This window comes from Zootoca vivipara, chromosome 3 (genome assembly GCF_965207765.1).
Source record: "Zootoca vivipara chromosome 3, rZooViv2.hap1.1, whole genome shotgun sequence".
Lineage (NCBI taxonomy): Eukaryota > Metazoa > Chordata > Lepidosauria > Squamata > Lacertidae > Zootoca > Zootoca vivipara.
Genome location: NC_142586.1, coordinates 112,110,490 through 112,130,101, shown reverse-complemented (window position 1 = coordinate 112,130,101; position 19,612 = coordinate 112,110,490). Strand labels below are relative to the sequence as shown.

At 46.5% G+C, this 19,612-nt stretch overlaps 1 long non-coding RNA gene across 2 annotated transcripts; it reads right to left on the bottom strand.

Annotated features, from left to right (window-relative positions):
• Positions 1 to 9,322: 9,322 nt before the first annotated feature.
• Positions 9,323 to 19,293, bottom strand: LOC148686410 (uncharacterized). 2 transcript variants are annotated; one of them, XR_015949201.1, is made up of 5 exons: positions 19,160 to 19,293; positions 18,802 to 18,927; positions 15,425 to 15,562; positions 14,349 to 14,474; positions 9,323 to 9,541 (listed from the first exon to the last, which is right to left on the bottom strand). It is a non-coding gene; the product is annotated as an uncharacterized LOC148686410 (long non-coding RNA). The 2 variants fall into 2 exon arrangements; XR_015949200.1 differs by having other exon boundaries at positions 18,802 to 19,235.
• Positions 19,294 to 19,612: the final 319 nt, after the last annotated feature.

Genomic DNA, 19,612 nt, shown 5'->3' with positions numbered 1-19,612 from the left:
CCAAACTGCGGCCCTCCAGATGTTTTGCCTACAACTCCCATGATCCCTAGCTAACAGGACCAGTGGTCAGGGATGATGGGAATTGTAGTCCAAAACATCTGGAGGGCTGAAGTTTGGGGATGCCTGCTCCAAGATGTCTGTCTCAAGGTCAGCAACCACACTACCTGGGGTGTACGAGACCTCCATATCTTTCTGGTATAATTCCTCTGTGTATTCTTGCCACCTCTTCTTGATGTCTTCTGCTTCTGTTAGGTCCTTACCACTTTTGTCCTTTATTATGCTTACTCTGGTAAACACGATTAAATCCCTGAGGCCTAAAATCTGCAGCTGAAAGGATCAGAGAGCAGACGACTTGAAAAACTGAGCTGTAAGGGAGCACTTCAGAGTCACAGTCAAGAATACTACACCAGAACAAGGCAGCTTCCTAAATTCTTTTTTTTTCCAAATAATTTTTATTATTTTCCATTAACAACCTCACTGTAAATACATCCTAATTCCAATTTCCTTCATAGAACCAAAAGACAAAACAAAAAACAAAAAAACAAAAGAAGGCCTAAGAAAAAGAAGGCCAAAAAAGATAAGAAAAATAAGAAAAAAGGCGAAAAAGAAAGGAAAAAAAACACAAAAATAAAAATTAAACTTCTTAATTCAAATCATTTCATAACCATCTAGACTTCCCCGACTACCCCCACTCTGAATTCCTTATTAATTATCAATTGGACAGTTTTCACAATAATAATTCATCCCTTCATAATAATCAAAATTAACTTTCCTACTTTACACATAATACTCATATTTGTAAATCTATACTTTCAATTTTATATTTCCAATTTCCAAACTTATTTCAACTCTATTTCAATTCTTCAAACTTTTAACTCTTCCCTTAACTTATTATTTTTTACCAAGAATATATTTTTTTCAGATTATAAAAATCTAACCTCTTTCCTTCTCACTAATCAATTTATCACATCCCCCCTACTACTGTAACCGAATCCCTTAGACATTTCAATGAATTCCATTAATCATACCCAGATCATGCCATACATATCAGTCCATTAAAAATATTTATCACTTATTCATCCTATTCCCACCCTTTCCCAGACCCACCCCAAATGTTCTCTCCCCATCTTCTGCCACCCCTTCCCATCAAGACCTGTTGCCCAATCCCTCTCCTCTTCCTTTGCGTTCTTTTCCCCCTCTACATTATGGAGCCAAATCTTTACATTGTCAATCTCCACATCTATCTCTTTTTTCCTCCTTTTTCCTTCCAGTTCCCAGCTTTTACCCTGAACTCCTCTCACTAGGAGTTCAGCGGTGTCCACTGTTTCATTTTTTAGGACTCCTTGTAAAGAATCTATATCTTGCCCCACATCTCCCACTTGTGGAGCACTGTGTTGTTCATGTTCCTCTTCTTCAAAAATTTGTGGTTGTAAGTCTTTTGCACTGTCTCTGTCTCTCCATGATTTGTTGAGCTCCTGCAGTTGTTCATTGTCTTGCTTTAACACCTGTTTAATGTCCAATAGCACAGAGAGAATGTTTTGCCAAACAAAGTCTTGTGATGTTGTTATGACTGGGTCGTTCTCAGACATCTCGAATTTCATGTGGCTCTAATTGTTTGTGCATCCGGGTAAAGGCAGGGATCAAATTCCAACTTTCTCCTCGCCATTTTTTATTGGATTGAGTATATTCCATCTTCTTTATAAAACTCCATTGTCATCAAATGTCTCTTAAAATCATTATCTGCTTATTCAACTTCCTGTTTGGCTGCCATGGCGAACGGCTGTGTCCATTACATCTGAGCCTTTTCATGTGGAATTCGAGGAAAATATGGGAGTAATTACCCTCCCAACCAGGGCTGTGGGGGCAGCTCCACCCGCAGATCGTCCGACACCTGCTGCCCATCTGGAGGAAGGAGAGGGCAGGGGGGCTGGGTGCAATGCACTCTGAGTTTTTGGCAACTCTCCAAAGTTGTCGCCATGAGCAGAGGACACCTGCTTTTTAAGATGAAATTCTGACTTGATAAACAGGTATGCTCTGGACTACAGGAGATAAAGTATTCTGCTAACTGATTCAGCCACTTGGTGCCAAAGATTCAAAGTGGAGGAGGACTATTATTGCAATTGGATTGGTATGTTGGAATGGAGGAGAGGGGATGACCCTCCATTATTTCTCTTTGATATATTTTGCATTTGCTGTTTTCTCTGGCAAAGCTCCCCCAAAAGACTGACTCCCTGTCTTTTCAAAATACACAAGCGGGATTGAAAGAATATTTAACTATCATTATGGTTATGGTTTAACTATAGCTGGTGGTATGAAATTGGACTACGATTTTCGCAATCACTTTCAATGGAAAGTTAAAAAGAATTTATCAAAGGAGTAATGGTGTTCTTGCTGAAACATCAGCTTATAAGCAGTTGGAATGAGACCAGAAATGACGGGTGGCCAGTTCTCCCCTTTGTCTTAATTGTGACACATTGAGAATTGACTTTGTGTGTAGAAAGTGAAAAAGAAAGCAGTTGGTGAAATTAGAATCACAAAGGGAAAATAAAGAAGAAACTTATTTCACACAGTATTATAAAGGATTAAGCCACTTGCTAAATGAATTCTGAGGATGCTAAAAATAAATGATTAACATCGGAAATGTTTTATTGGGATTTTTTGAATTATTCAAGAAATGCAGTACAATGTGAGATCATCAATCCTCAAACTTCAGACATGGGAAGTCAGCAAAGATATATAATTTGGCATAAAATCTGGTGTCACAGTGGCCGGAGTGGACTACTTCAGAGTAACGACGCTACGCAGCTCTGCATTTTATTCTTTTATTGGTGCTGCGTATTTACAGTGCTGAAGTCATGCTATTTACACGGAGTGATGTGATCAGTCGGTTTCAGAACCTCCTAATGGCTTTTGGCGCGTCTTTCTCCAACACAAAAGCTTTGGCAGACCCATCCTCTTTCCCCTCCTCTTTCTGCGTAGTTCTGGTGTTGGGGGGATGGGTCTCCCTCCCTTGTTCGCCCCTTCCTGTCCCGCCTGGGACCCTGGCTCCTCTACCTTGCCTGAGCCTCGGACCCGACTTCCTGCTTCCCTACTGGAATCGGAACTCTCTCTGCTTTCCCCTGTGCTCGGTGATTGGCTTGAACTCAGGAGGGGAGGGACTTCGCGATATCCCCTGTCCCTCACATCCACCCCCCTCCCAAGCTCTCCTTCACCCCTCCCCAGGTCCCCCCCAGGTGTCGGTGACGACTGGAAGCCTAAGAACTCAGTGCTTTCCGAGCCCGTTGGTGTGAACACCTCCCCCCAGTCCTGCAAGCCCCCCCCTTCCGCCTGGGAGGATGGGAATCCCAAGAAGTCCGTGGCGTCAGAGCTGGTGGGGGTAAAAATGTTCTGCCAATCTGCTCCTTCCTCTGACTGGGTGGATCTCGGTGACACCCATACCTCATCCTCTGGTTCCTCAAACTCCGCTTCCCAGCGCCATGGTGAACTGCTCTCCCGTGCTTCCTCCCCCTCCCCCTCCCTTTCCATGTGCCAGGGCTTGGGTCTATGGGGAAAGAGGGTGTGAAATTCTTCTACCAGGAATTCCTCCTGTATCTGAGTGGCTGGGACCCATTCATTCTGGGACGGTGGAGCATCCTCCCATGCCATGAGGTACTCCAGTCCCCCCACCCCCCACCTTGAATCCAGGATGGCCGTGGCCTCATTGAGTTGCTCCCTGCCTTCCCTCTCCCCCCCTCCCTCAGGGGTTTGTTCGCTGTCTCGGAGCCTGCTGCTTTCCCTGTACGGCGACAGCAGCGATCTATGAAACACAGGGTGCACCCTCATGTCCTCTGGCAGTGCCAGCCTGTATGCCACCGGGTTGACCTGTTGCGTGACCGTGAAGGGGCCCAACCTTCTGGGCGCCAGCTTTTTGCATCGCCCTCTGATGGGAAGGCCCTCCGAGGACAACCACACTTTGTCCCCCACCCTAATGACCTCCCCCGGTCGCCTGTGGCGATCTGCCCCCTTCTTGTACGCTTCCTTGGCTCTCTCCAAGTGTTCTCTGAGCTGCTGGTGCACCGTCTCCAGTTCCTCTGCCCAATCCTCAGCCTGTGGGCCCTCCTCCTCCTCCTCCCCCTCCCTCTCTGGGAAAGATCTGAGGTCACGCCCGTAATTGGCCTTAAAGGGCGACACCCCTGTGGAGACGTGCACCGCATTGTTGTAGGCAAATTCTGCCAGTGGCAGGCGATCCACCCAGTCCGTTTGCCGCTGGCTGACGTAGCATCTCAGGTACTGCTGCAGAATGGCGTTGACCCTCTCCGCCTGTCCATTGGTCTGCGGGTGTCTAGCCGTCGACAAGCTGACCTCCACCTGCAGGAGGTTCATGAGCCGCCGCCAGAACCTGGAAACAAATTGGCGGCCACGATCCGAAATAACCCTTAAAGGTAATCCATGCAGTCTGAATACGTGATCCACAAACAGTTTGGCTGTCTCTTCTGCAGAGACCGCCCTGGCACACGGTATAAAGTGGCACATTTTGGACATGAGGTCCACCACCACCAACACTGCGGTCTTGCCCCTGGACGACGGCAGGTCTGTGATGAAGTCCATGGACACTACTTCCCACGGCCTGTGCGGTGTGGCTAAGGGCTCCAGCAAACCTGCTGGTGGCGCTCTGACCACCTTTGCCCGCTGGCAGGTGTCACAGCCCCTTACATAATCCCTCACATCCTCCCGCACCCCTGGCCACCAGAAGTGTCTCATGACTAGGTGAGCGGTTTTGTCCCTCCCAAAATGACCCGCCGTTGGGTTGTCGTGCATCTGCTTGAGGACCGTACGTCTAAGCTGGGTGGTGGGCAGGTACAGTGCACCCTTGTAGAAAAGCAGCCCCCTGCGTTCTGCAAAGTCGTTTGCCTGCTCCCCCCCCTCTCAGTTCTCTGAAGATGCGGTTGGCAAATTCATCCGCTGCCGTCAGTGCTGTGAGTTCTGCCTCGCTTACCACTGCTGCTCCGCAGGACCAAGCTGACGGGGGGAAGATGTGCCTGGGTGCCGGTGGCGCCTCCTCCTCCATGTACTCTGGCTTGCGGGAGAAGGCATCCGCCCTGACATTCTGCTCTCCCGGGATGTAGTGTATGGAGAAGTTGAAGTTCGAGAAGAACTCTGCCCACCGTATCTGCCGCTGGTTGAGCACCCTGGCAGTTCTCCAGAACTCCAGGTTCTTGTGGTCTGTGCACACCTGGATGGGGTGCTTGGCGCCCACCAGGAAGTGTCTCCAGTGCTGGAACGCAGCGTGGATCGCAAGAAGTTCCCGATCAAACACCGTGTAGTTTCGCTCTGGCTGGGTCAACTTCCTGGAGAAGAAGGCACAGGGTCTCCACTCTCTGTTGGCGTCCAGTTGCAACAAAATGGCGCCCACAGCTTTATCAGAAGCATCTGTCTCCACGCGTAGGGGCGCGTCCTGAACCACGTGGAACAGGTTCTGGTCTGAGGCGAACACCCTCTTGAGGCTTTCAAACGCTGCTTGCGCCTCTGGTGTCCACCTGAACTTCTGCTTGCCTCTCAGGCAGTCAGTGATGGGAGCCGTAACGCGAGACAAGTTCTTGATGAACTTCCTGTAGAAGTTGGCGAAGCCTAGTAGGCGTTGGGCATCTTTGCGCGTCCTGGGGCTGTGCCAGTCCAGGATGGCCTGCACCTTGTCCTTGTCCATCGCCAGCCCCTTGTCTGACAGCTTGTAGCCTAGGAAGTCCACCTCCTTGGTGTGAAACTTGCACTTCTCCAGCTTCACATACAGGTGGTTCTCCTTCAGGCGCTGCAACACCTCCCTGACATCCTTCACATGCTGCACTGGGTCATCGGAGTAGATAAGGATGTCATCCAGGAAGACCAAGCATTTCCTGAAAAGGAGGGACCCCAGGACGTGGTGCATGAAGGCCTGGAAGCATGCTGAGCCCCCTTGCAACCCGAAGGGCATCACCAGATATTCAAAAGAGCCCAGAGGCGTGAACATCGTGGTTTTCCATTCATCGCCTTCCCGGATCCTGATCAAGTTGTACGCCCCCCTCAGGTCTAGCTTGGTGAAAATCTTGCCCCTGCGTGCCGCTGTCAGGAGATCATCCACTCTGGGCATGGGGAAAGCCACTGGCTCTGTCACTGAATTCAGTCGTCTAAAATCCACCACCAGACGGCGCTGTTGCGTGTCTTTCTTGTCCACCCAGAAGACCGGGCTGCCCCCTGCTGCCTTGCTTTCTCTGATGAACCCCCGCTTGAGGTTCTTGTCGATGAAAGCGCGCAGATCCTCCAGTTCCTGGTCTGACATGGCGTACAGCTTGGCTGGGGGTATAGTTGCCCCTGGCACCAGGTTGATCTGGCAGTCAAAAGGCCTGTGTGGGGGTAGGTGGTCGGACTCCGCTTCGCTGAAGACCTCCTGCAGGTCCCAGTACGGCTTGGGTATCGCCTCACCCCCTTTGATGTGCATGGTGGCCACCGTGGCTATCGGAGGCCCCTCCCCTGGTTGGTGCTGCATGCAATGTTCCAGGCAAAAGTCCGATCCAAAAGTGATGCATCTCTGGTGCCAACTGATGGAGGGGTCGTGGCGCGCCAGCCAGCTCATGCCCAAGACGATGGGGGGGTCTGAGATGGTGGTGACGTTGAATGCCAGTGTCTCTGAGTGCCTTCCCACCGTCATTCTCATGGGGGGGGGGTTTGATGCGTGATGGCCCCTCCCAGCAGTTCTCTGCCGTCAATGGTTGCCACGTGCAGAGGAAAATCCAGCTGCAGAAGCTGGATCTGGTGCTCTTCTGCAAAGTTTCTCGAGAAGAAGTTCGCTGACGCCCCACTGTCAATTAGGGCGAGGACCGTCAGGGGATAGCCATTTGGGAGCGTGAGCGTCACTTCTAGAACCACTCCTGCTCTGGGAGGGGTGGGCTGGCTCTGCTCCTCTCTGTGCGGGTGGGTGGGCTGGGGCTGTTGTCTGCTGACTGTGCCTGGCTGCTGCCCCTTGTCTCCTGCAGCCAGGCTTTCCCGTTTCCCTGCTGTGGTGCTGCGTCAGTGGGGGAGGGCACAACCGTTCCCGCCTTTCCTTGCCACTCCCTGCGATGTGGGCAGTCTCTGACGAGATGCTGGGGGGAGTTGCAGAGAAAGCAATTCCCACCCCTTCCCTCCTTGCGTCTTGGCGCCGCTGGGGTTTGAAAAGCCCGCGCGCGCGCGCTATCAATCTGCATGGGTTCCTGGTCCTGACTGGCCCCAGGCGTGGCTTGAAAGGGTTGTTGGGGGAGTGGCTTTTCCTGCGACCGTGGGAACCAAGCCCGCTTTGCGCGCGTTGCTTGCTTGTCGCTCCACCGGGATTCCTGTCTCACCCCCACCGCCAGAGCCGCTTTGCTCAGCTGATCCATATTACTGGGCTTTGGACCTCTCGAGAGCTCATCCTTCACCTCCTCATGCAAACCCCAAGTAGAACGCCGCTTGCATTGGGGGTGACTCGAGTTCCCACCCCAATCTGTGCACCAGCATGGTGAATTTCGCCCAATACGCGCGAACTGTCATATTTCCTTGGCGTAAATTATGAAGTTCCTCCTTAGTCTGGTCCATATGACTATCGGACGAATACATCGTTTTCAAACCTTCTAGAAATAGTTTGACATTCTTCATGCAAGGATTCTTTGTTGCGATTAACGGTCTTAGCCACTCCCTGGCTGCCCCGGTAAGGTGCTCCACAATAAACGCTACCCTGTGCTCATCATCAGGGAACTCAGCGTGGTGCAGCTCAAGAGCATACACAATCTCAGTCTCAAAGCCCTGATATTCCCTCGGGTCTCCATTGAACTTGCTTACTAGCGTCCCGGCTCTCCTTCCTGGCAGCACTTGGACTTGGGGTGCCCCTCCCGCCTTGTTTTTCTCTGCATCCAGCTTGTTTTGGAGGTCTACCGCCACCGCCCTTAATTCCTGCTCTCTTTCCTGTAGCGCTCTCACCTGTTCCGCAAGTTGTAGCCGGTCGTCCTGGACCTTCCTAGTCTCTTCTTTAGCTGCCTTCAATTCCCCCTGCGCCTGCAGCGACAGCTGCTGCAGTTCTTGCTGGGCTTGCTCCGCGATCTGCCGCCATTTCTCCGCCTCTGACACGCTCATCCCGGCAACTCCAAAGTAGCCCAAAAAAGGATTAGGAGGTTGCTGTCACAGTGGCCGGAGTGGACTACTTCAGAGTAACGACGCTACGCAGCTCTGCATTTTATTCTTTTATTGGTGCTGCGTATTTACAGTGCTGAAGTCATGCTATTTACACGGAGTGATGTGATCAGTCGGTTTCAGAACCTCCTAATGGCTTTTGGCGCGTCTTTCTCCAACACAAAAGCTTTGGCAGACCCATCCTCTTTCCCCTCCTCTTTCTGCGTAGTTCTGGCGTTGGGGGGATGGGTCTCCCCCCCTTATTCGCCCCTTCCTGTCCCGCCTGGGACCCTGGCTCCTCTACCTTGCCTGAGCCTCGGACCCGACTTCCTGCTTCCCTACTGGAATCGGAACTCTCTCTGCTTTCCCCTGTGCTCGGTGATTGGCTTGAACTCAGGAGGGGAGGGACTTCGCGATATCCCCTGTCCCTCACATCTGGTCTTTTTTATTATATCATAATTCAGAATGTATTTAAGGTGGCTTTAATTGTATTGTTAAATTGGAAAGCTTAATTATTATTTTTAAGGAAACTGCTTATTCATTGAGGGCAGCCCATTCCGTAAAGCTCTTTTTGCCTTTCTACAACACGGCTACAAACATTCATTAAAACTTCCTGTTTCAAGTATAATGTATAAAAAGAACATTGCTGTTATCCTGTTCAGCAGACAGGACCATAAACAACAGCAACTTGTGAGAATTCCCTGGACACTTGAATCATTCATTATATTCCCAAATTGTGGAATCTGGGGGCTTTCCAAGAACCTTTGCTGCAAATAAAATTGGCAACACCTGAAATCTAAATAGCATATTATTATACTTATTAACATTTTTATTGTGGCTGTTCTGCCTGCTTGGGACAATTTTGAGCTTCTCCAGCTGCTCATCATATTATCCCTCTGATGACAGGGGAGGGAGAAACCTGCGTTTGTGTCTGGGAACTGGGGAAGAAGGAGTGTTTTGCACCTGGGATTGTGTGCCAGCTCAGTTTGAAGTGAAGGAGGAAGCAGGAGAGCCACAGGAGACTATTAAACACAAACACACACCAGGCCTTGTCCAAGTTCCTTTCAAGCTGAGATCCTTTCCTTTGAAGCCAAAGAAAACCAGGGAGATTTTTAATTCTACCATATAGCAATGAAATAAACAAGGTACCTTTGCCTCCCAGTTTGCATAGTAAAAGATGACAAAGGACTTGGTCTGTAGAACAGGTATGGTTTTATTAGGAGCACAAAGGATTGAGATAGCTAATTCCTGGAAAGCCTCTCAGTAAACAAAAGTAACACCTGAAAGATGGTTCATCTATCAAATGCTTCAGAATAGCAATAGAAATGGGGCTCCATTCTTTACGAAGACACAGGTGCAACTTAGGAATTTCCTGTCACATTCTGAGGTTTCATCACCCGTATTCCCCCTGTCAAAGAGAAGAGAACAAGTGATGTTAAATCTCATGCAATAGTCCACACTTGGGGGGAGGGGGGCATATTAAATGAGAAAATTAGAAAAGCCAGAATTCTTGAGCATATATTTCTAACTGGAATGCTTGAAAGATAAAGAAGAATGGTTACCTTCCCTTCTTGCCATTTGATCTATGCATTCATTCTCTAGGGTTAGTACCCAAAGTTAGTCCAAGTCTGGTTAAAAATTGGCTTGACTAACTGAAGCCCATGAATTTTAATTCACACTCTGAGTACAACCTAGTTGTCCTTTTCTTAAAGTTGCATCATCATTTTGCATATTAATTAAAATAAATTTTTATATAATTTACATAGATATTCCTTCCCAAAACTTTAAAGTTGTCAAAGCCATCAGCCCATTTTTTTCTGGAGCAGCAGTCCAAGTTAGGGGTTGGTGGTACTGCTTTGTGGTGACTGACATCATACTTCTAGGGTTGTTTCCCCGAGGGTGATGCTTGCAGCCCCAAGGAACCTTCAATGTGGGGTTCTTTAGCGTTCAGTGTTATCCCCATGCTGTTTAACATCTACAGGAAATCTGGTCTCTCTTTTTCTCTTTCATTGAAGAGCAGGATGTTTTAATGCCATCACAATCACAGAGGTGTCTGTTGAGGGGCTATATTGATTGAAAATGTCTACACAACCAGTTGGGTTCCTATTGAGGATATTCGGCAAGCCAACATGACAGTGTTGTGGGATGGAGGATTGGATTGATCATTCTGTGGTATTATGCCAGTGGACAATAATTTATTGTATTTTTTGAATAAATGTTTTTTGGGGGGTTAAGCATCTACATGAAAGCATTGAGTGGGGTTATTCAGAGTTCTGGAGTAGATTGTCATCAATATGCTGGTGACAGACAGCTCTACCTCTCCTTTATATCTGCAAGTGTGGCACTGGAAGTGCTGGACCATTGTCTTGCCTCTGTAATGGACTGGATGAGAGGCAACAAACAAAAGCTCAATGCAGATAAGACGGGGGCACTTAGTGGGTGGGAGGTTGCCTGCTCTTGATGGGGTCACACTCCCTCTGAAGGAGTGAATACGCAGCTCAGGGGGTATTTCTGGGTCCTTTACTGTCATTTGAGGCTCAGGTGGCCTCAGTGGTGGAGATGGCCTCCCATCATCTTCAGTAGGTGGCCCAGCTGCAACCCATCTCTGTACAGATAGACTAACCTCTGTTGCCTATGCTCTGACCACTTCAAGGTTAGATTACCGCAATGCCTTAAATGTATATGTGCTGAGCAGCAGCACTTTTTCTCTGTCCCCCAATAGCATCTCTTTGTCTTCTCTCACACACAGCACCTGCTCCTTGTTTGTTCTTCTTGTTGCTTTGAATACTACTGTTTATTATCTTTAACCTCTTTTCCAAATCATAATAATTGAGGCTCATAACAAAAAATGAGCATGCTACTTTTCTTGTTACAGCAGTAGACTAAATCAGGATGATGGCAGAAGGTTGTTGAAGCCAGTTCCCCAGGAATTCTCACAGATTATAGACAAAGGCTCTGAAATTACATCTGCAAACTCCTTTTGTACCTTGGATGCAGCTCAACAGGCCTTGGAGATTTGAATTTCTTTAAAGTAACTGGGCGTTCTCTTACCACCTCTTTTCCTTTCTTGGGCTGCAGCTCCCTCCCTGCATTATTAATTGTAATATCAACACATTGCACACTGCTAAATTGTAATATCAACACATTGCACACTATCATTCTGCCCTGCTAAATCCCCACACATGATTCAGTTCTGCGGGGACCTGGAAGCATTTTTCCGCCGTTTACGCCTGAAGGAGTATTTTCATCACAAACAAGAACAAGACAAAGTAGAACAAACTACATCCCCACAACACAACACCTCTCAACTTACTGGGGAACAACCATCACCCTCCAAACGCATTAATGAACAGAACATCGACCACCAACCACCACCGAAAAGATGTTACACAAAAAGGGACTCCACGTGGACCCCTCCTGATGGACGCAATACCACACTAGATCTGTACATCGACTGCTTCCGCCACAGAATCCAAACGGATGTGACCAGAAAACACCATCACTTACAACAAAATCTAAACCATGCTGAAAGGAGAGCCATAGAAAATCTCAGGAACAACCCAGACATTATAATTAAAGAGGCAGACAAGGGTGGAGCTGTCGTCATCATGAACAAAACTGATTACATCCAAGAGGCCCACAGACAACTTTCCAATACTGCCTTTTACATGAAATTGGACTCAGACCCCACACAAGCATACAAAAAAGAACTGAACAAGATTGTCAAGGAGCTACCCCTACACATCCAAGAACAGATCCTCACAAACACACCAGCGGAACCTCGACCAGGAACTTTCTACCTTCTACCTAAAATACACAAACCAGGAAATCCAGGACGCCCCATCATCTCAGGTATTGGCACCATTACAGTGGGTGTTTCCGGCTATATGGACTCTGTTCTGAAACCATATGCTATCAGTGCTCCCAGCTATGTACGTGACACCACAGATTTTCTGAGGAAAATACAATCTTTGAACAATCTTCCTAACAATACTATACTAGCCACTATGGATGTGGAATCTCTATACACCAACATCCCACACAATGATGGTTTACAAGCCATAAGGAACACCATTTCAGATAAAACCACAGCGGACTTTGCTACCAAACTCTGCCACTTTGTCCTTACCCACAACCACTTCAAATTTGGTGATGACCTGTTCCTCCAGATCAGCGGCACAGCCATGGGCACCCGCATCGCCCCACAGTATGCCAACATCTTCATGGCAGATTTAGAACATCGTTTCCTAGACTCCTACCCACTCAAACCTCTCTTGTACCTACGATACATTGACGATATCTTTATTATCTGGACACATGGACAACAGACCCTGGAAACCTTCCACCAGACATTCAATGACTTTCACCCCACCATCAACCTAACAATGAACCAATCCATGCAAGAAATACATTTTTTGGACACTACTATAAAAATACAGGATGGACGTATAGACACCACCTTATACAGAAAACCAACTGACCGACAAACATATCTACATGCTTCTAGCTACCATCCCAAACAATCCATCGTATACAGCCAGGCCCTACGTTACAACCGTATCTGTTCCAACTCTACAGACAGAGAATCTCACCTAAGAGATCTACAGCAAACCTTTTTAGAACTAAAATATCCACCTGATGAAGTCAAACAACAGATCAACAGAGCCAGACTGATACCTAGGGAGAACCTGCTGCAAGACAGACCCAAAAAAGAAAATAACAGAACACCACTAGTCATCACATACAGCTCCCAAGTTAAAACAGTACAACGCATCATCAGAGATCTACAGCCTCTCCTGGACAATGACAGCTCCCTTTCTCAAGCTCTGGGAGGAAGACCTTTCATTGCCTACAGACAGCCACCCAATCTTAAACAACTCATCACCCACAATAATACAACCACCAGACTTAACATGGACACTGGTACCAGAGCTTGCAATAAACCCAGATGCCAACTTTGCTGCCACATACACCCGGACAACATCATTACTGGCCCCAAAAACATCCAACATACCATCTCAGGACTATTTAATTGCTCATCTTCTAACATTGTGTATGCCATCAAATGCCAACGGTGGCCTTCAGCTCTCTATATTGGACAAACAGGCCAAACCCTACGCCAAAGGATAAATGGACATAAATCTGACATCAGGAACCATAAGACTGAAAAACCAGTAGGAGAACACTTCAATCTCCCAGGACATTCTATACAAGATCTCAAAGCAGCTGTTTTATTACAGAGAAATTTCAGGAACAGACTGGAAAGAGAAGTTGCTGAATTGGAAATTATTACCAAGCTTAAAACCATGGAAGCACCTGGGATGAATAGAGACATCGGATTCTTATCTCATTATGCATGATCAAGCTTTCTTTAGCACCTCAGCCCAGGACTAATTGCAGCCATCAGCAGCCATTAACAGCCATTAACAGGTTTACCACTCCCATCAGCCCATCACCCATTCCCACCCACCCCCACCACCCTCTGTATATATATAGGGTCTGACACTTCTGTTTCTAGTGTATCTGAAGAAGTGTGCATGCACACGAAAGCTCATACCAAAATATAAACTTAGTTGGTCTTTAAGGTGCTACTGAAGGAATTTTTTTATTTTACATTGCACACTGTTTTCCTTTTGAAAAAGACAGAGGCAAAGTGGGCGTTGATGAGCTCCATTTCCCCCCCCCCACTCACCTAATAGCACCTCTCCACCCGATTCCTAGCCAAGCTGACCAACCAGTTATGTTCCCAGGTCCTCTTTCTTTTGCTTTTTGAAGATGACAATGAAGTTCGCCCACTTCCAGTGTGCAGGGACACCACCTTTTCTCCAAGGATTCCCAAATATTCTATACAGAGGCTGCAAGATTACACCTGCAAGTTCCTTTAGTACATTTAGGTGCCGTTCTAAGGCCCTGAAGATTAGAATTCATTCAAAGTAGCTTGGTGTTCCCCTACCAACTCTCTTCCTCTCTTGCGCTGAAGCCCCCTCTCTGTATGTTTTATTCTATTATCATCAAATTGTACACTTTTTGGACCGAGGCAAAGTAGGTGTCCACCTTCTCTCTGTCACCCAAAAGCATTTCTCCATCCACTCAGCGCAGAAAACCTACTCCTTGTTTGTTCTTTGTCTTCCTTCAAGCATAGCCAAACAACCCTGTTCATTATCTTCACCTTCTTTTCCAACTCATGATTGCTGCCCATAACAAAAAAAATTTACCTTTCTTTTGGCAGCAGTAGACATCAATAATACCTTTGCAGGTGATTGTTGAAGCCTCATATTCTTTACGTGAACATCTTGGTTTGCAGCGACCTTTACAGATATCAACCAGGGTGAAAGCGGTGTCTGGAGAAATATTATGAAGAGAGAAATCCATCCTTCAGATGAGAAGAAATTACCAACATGTCTAAGCATCTCTAAGCAGTCCATTACATTTTCCACTAAATAAAACTATGCACAAATGGCATAGTTTCAAATGAGCTAATGTTTTGAGCAAGGTAGAGTAGCAAAAGACGCCAAAATGGGCTAGTAAGACTTTTTTTTTTTTTACTACAGTCCTGTGGTAGAACAGACATTCATTTTTTACCCAGGAAACTATAGCAAAATCGATTGTAGGAGTCACAAAAGTCACCTTCTGGCTCAAAGATATTACAGGAAGAGAGCCACTCTTTCTTTAACTTTCAGTATCAAAGTCAGGCAGTCAGGATATCCAGCTCACCAGCTTGTAGTTACCTGGGTTGGCTTTTAACCCATTTTGAAGATGGGGACAACAATTGTACCTCTGCTGCGCTGGGCTGCTGAGTGTTTCCTGCTTGGCAGGGGGTTGGACTGGATGGCCCTTGTGGTCTCTTCCAACTCTATGATTCTATGATTGCCCGCCTCCAGTTCTCCAGGAATTCTCACAGATTATAGACAAAGGCTCTGAAATTACACCTGCAAACTCCTTTTGTACCTTTGGATGCAGCTCATCAGGCCTTGGAGATTTGAATTTCTTTAAAGTAACTAGGTGTTCTCTTCCACCTCTTTTCCTTTCATGGGCTGCAGCTCCCTCTCTGCATTATTAATTGTAATATCAACACATTGCACACTGTTTTCCTTTTGAAAAAGACAGAGGCAAAGTGGGCATTGATCAGCTCCATTTCCCCCCCAGTCACCTAATAGAACCTCTCCATCCCATTCCTTGTTTGTTCTTTCTCTTGCTTCAAACATAGAAAGAAAGAAAAAACACCACTGCTCACCCACCCACCCCGAATCAAATAATAGTTGCAGTCCTTAGGAAAAGATTGATATGTTACCTGAAATATCACAGCAGTAGACATAATCAGGATGTACGCAGAAAGTTGCTGAAGCCACATATTCTTTATCTGAACAACTTCGTTTGCAACCTGTACAACTTTCATTCGGTGGGTTGGTGGGTGGTGGAGTAACATTCGCTGTGTGGAGAAATATTAACAAGATAGAAATCAATCCCTCAGAAGAGAATTTGTTCCTCTTTATCCCTCTGCATCATTTATTCTATAATCCCCACATTGCACTGTTTCCTTTTATGAGAAGACAGAGGTATAGTAGTTGTTGAGCAGTTCCACCTTCTCTCTAGCCCCCCAACATCTCAATGCATGGGACTTTCTTGTCATTGACAGGATGGATGCAGAGGAGTGCTGAGAGGTCCCAGCTGGGCAATCCCCAGGAAATCCTCAAAGGAAGAAGGGTCAGAGCCAGGGGTTTGGTGGTGGGGCAAGGATGAGTGGTCTGGGGGGAAAGAGGGAGCAGACTGAGAGAAGGAGGTCTTGGAAGCTGAAGAGGGAACAGGATTTAGTGAGGAGGAAGAGGAGGTGACAGAGAGCAGTCCAGAATCAGATAGAAGTGGAGGGTGGAGAAGAGGAGGGAGGCAAGAGACAGATGAGGCAAGTTGCTGAAGTATCCAGGGAGTCTGCCCCTCCTGCTGCAACCAGTATCCTCTCCCCTGGTCTCCCAGAACACACAAAGAGGAATGAAAAGAGCAGAGCACAGCAGAGATTAGCAATGAGAGACTAGATGAAGGAGCCTGAGATTGCTTGGGAAGGGCCCCTGAGGGAGAAGAAGTTCTAAAAGCAGTGGGAAGGTGGGAACTTTTAGCCTCACAACTGCCTCATTGGGGCAACCCCTACTGAGAAGAGGTGCTGCAACCACTAGGCCTGCACTGTTTTGGTTCCTTTGAAAAAAGAGACGGTTTAGTTGCTGACCTACGTCTGACTCCAGCTCCAATGGATTTGTAACTGGCTGGCTGACCGAACCCAAAGGGTGCTCATCAATGGCTCCTTCTCATCCTGGAGAGTAGTGACTAGTGGGGTGCCACAGGGTTCTGTCTTGGGCCCAGTCTTATTCAACATCTTTATAAATGACTTGGATGATGGGCTTGAGGGCATCCTGAGCAAGTTTGCAGATGACACCAAATTGGGAGGGGTGGCTAATACCCCAGAGGACAGGATCACACTTCAAAATGACCTTAACAGATTAGAGAACTGGGCCAAAGCAAACAAGATGAATTATAACATGGAGAAATGTAGAGTACTACACTTGGGCAAAAAAAAAATGAAAGGCACAAATACAATATGGGTGACACCTGACTTGAGAACAGTACATGTGAAAAGTATCTAGGAGTTTAGGTAGACCACAAACTTGAGATGAGTCAACAGTGTGATGTAGCAGTTAAAAAAGCCATTGCAATTCTGGGCTGCATCAATAGGAGTATAGCATCTAGATCAAGGGAAGTAATAGTACCACTGTATTCCGCTCTGGTCAGACCTCACCTGGAGTACTGTGTCCAGTTCTGGGCAACACAGATCAAGAAGGATACTGACAAGCTGGAACGTGTGCAGAGGAGGGCAACCAAAATGGTCAAAGGCCTGGAAACGATGCCTTATGAGGAACGGCTTAGGGAGCTTGGCATGCTTGGCATGAGAAGGTTAAGGGGTGATATGATAGCCATGTTCAAATATATAAAAGGATGCCATATATAGGAGGGAGAAAGGATGTTTTCTGCTGCTCCAGAGAAGTGGACACGGAGCAATGGCTTCAAACTACAAGAAAGTAGATGCGACCTAAACATTAGGAAGAACTTCCTGACAGTAAGAGCTGTTTGACAGTGGAATTTGCTGCCAAGGAATATGGTAGAGTCTCCTTCTTTGGAGGTCTTTAAGCAGAGGCTTGACAGCCATCTGTCAGGAATGCTTTGATGGTGTTTCTTGTTTGGCAGGGGGTTGGACTGGATGGCCCTTGTGGTCTCTTCCAACTCTATGATTCTATTATCCTAACACTACTCCTTGTTTGCTCTTCTTCATGCTTTGAACATAACAACCACCACCACCTGTTTGTTATCTTTAACCTCATTTCCTGTGTGTTCCCAATCCTAACAGCTCCCATCCTTAAAAACAAAAAATTAACATCTTATTTTGGAGAAACAGGTGATGTGGAAGGGGTTGATTTGCTTCATAAGCATAAATCACCGCATGGATGAGATAAGCCAACAGGTGCAAAGTCAGTCAGACAGACATGTCAGCATTGCAATGCAAAACAGCAAATTTTCACGCTCCTACCCAGGACTAAGTCTTCCTGAAGTCAATGAGATGTGTATTAGGCCAGGATGGATGTGTCTAAACTTGCTCCAATCTTAGACCACGTATTTGGAAAACACATTCTGTATTTTGCACCCAAGATTATCCTGACTGTGTTTTCCTTGCTGCATGGAATAGCACATCAATCAGAACTTTGCATTTAGTCAGTAAAACATTTTAAACTTACTTAACAATGTGTGCTCTTTTCAAGAGAGGTAGGGAGATGAGCAAAGAGCTTTAGAGCAGACCAAATGGGATATTCAGGAGGACAGAACAGCCCATCTTCCACACTACACTGTGGCTTAACTATGTGAATGGTTTTATACTCTGGTGGTAGCTCTCTTGTGCTAGAGAGTTTGCAAAGCCCGCATTTTGAATCTAGGCACTCAGCCAATTGTTTTGTTAATTGCCCAGAGATGGGCAGGATCTATCTTTCACCTCCACAATTAATGCACATCAGTTCTAGTGTTGGGGTCTGTTGTGTGTCAGGGTTTTGAGCTGTCTGTGTCCAAGTCAGTCTAGTGAAGTAACACAGACTCAAACTCACACCTTGTTGCTGGAACAAAAGAAGTACTTGTTACTTGTATGCAGTTGTATCTACAAAGCCTAAACTTGTGTGTATATATATCAATGTCCAGAAATGTATTACTGAAGCCTTATCTTTTGCAATGGTAAGCTATTTTGGATGTTAAACTGCCTCTTGTTTGGTGACTGGATCTGGGGGCAACTTCCACAAAGTGGCTATCTCATTTCAGATTTCCAATCATTACCTGTCCTTTCGCATCAGTAGACATAATCAGGATGATGGAAGCGGTTTGTTGAACCCCCATATTCTCTACCACATATGCTCTATTATTCACATTGTGTAATGTTTTGGAGGAAGACAAAGGCAAAGTAGGTGTTGAGCAGTCCACCTTCTCTCTGTCACCCAGAAGCATTTCTCCATCTTCTCCATGCAGAAAACCTACTCCTGGTTTGTTCCTCCTCTTCCTTCAAGCATAGCCAAGCAACCCTGTTCATCATCTTTCCCTTCTTTCCAAATCATGATTGTGGCCCTTAACAAAAAATTAGCATGTTACCTTCCTTTCGGCAGCAGTAGACATGATCAGGATCGTCGCAGGAGGTTGTTGAAGCAACATATTCTCTACGTGAACATCTTGATTTGCAGCGACCTTTACAATCATCATTCGGGGTGGGAGTGGTTCCTGGAGAAATATTATGAAGAGAGAAATCAGTTCCTCAGATGAGAAGAGACTACAAACATCTCTAAGCAAGACAGAACCCTGTGGCACCCCACTTTATAAAAGTCATTTATAAAGATGTTGCACAACAGCAGGCCTAGGAAAGAACCTTGTGGTGACCCACTTTTCACTTTTTCCAGGAAGACATGGAATCATGGGGGAGTTTGTCAAAAGCCTTACTGAAATCAAGACATACTCTATTCACAGAATTCATATGATCTACCAAGCTTCCCACTGTATCAAAAACAGAAATAAGATTCATCTGCCATGACTCTCTGCCTTCTCCACACAGAGCCCCTGCTCCTTATTTGCTCTTCCACTTCCTTTGAACAATCACAGAAAACCCTGCTTCTTATCTTTTAACCTTCTTTCCCCAAATCATGATGATTGCAGCCGGTAAAATCAATTTAGCACATTACCAAACTTTTTACAACCGAAGACATGACCAGATTCCCTGCAGGGGTCTAATGGAGACTCTCATTCTCTAGTTCATTCTCAGTGGTAGTGGGTCCTGGGAAATATTATGAAGATACAAATCTATCCCTCAGGCAAAAAGAGATTACCAATATTTCTATGAATTTCCTCTTGCCAGTAGTACATCTGAAAACCTCCAAGCTTTGCATGTGTCAGCAGTGTGATGCAGCAGCAA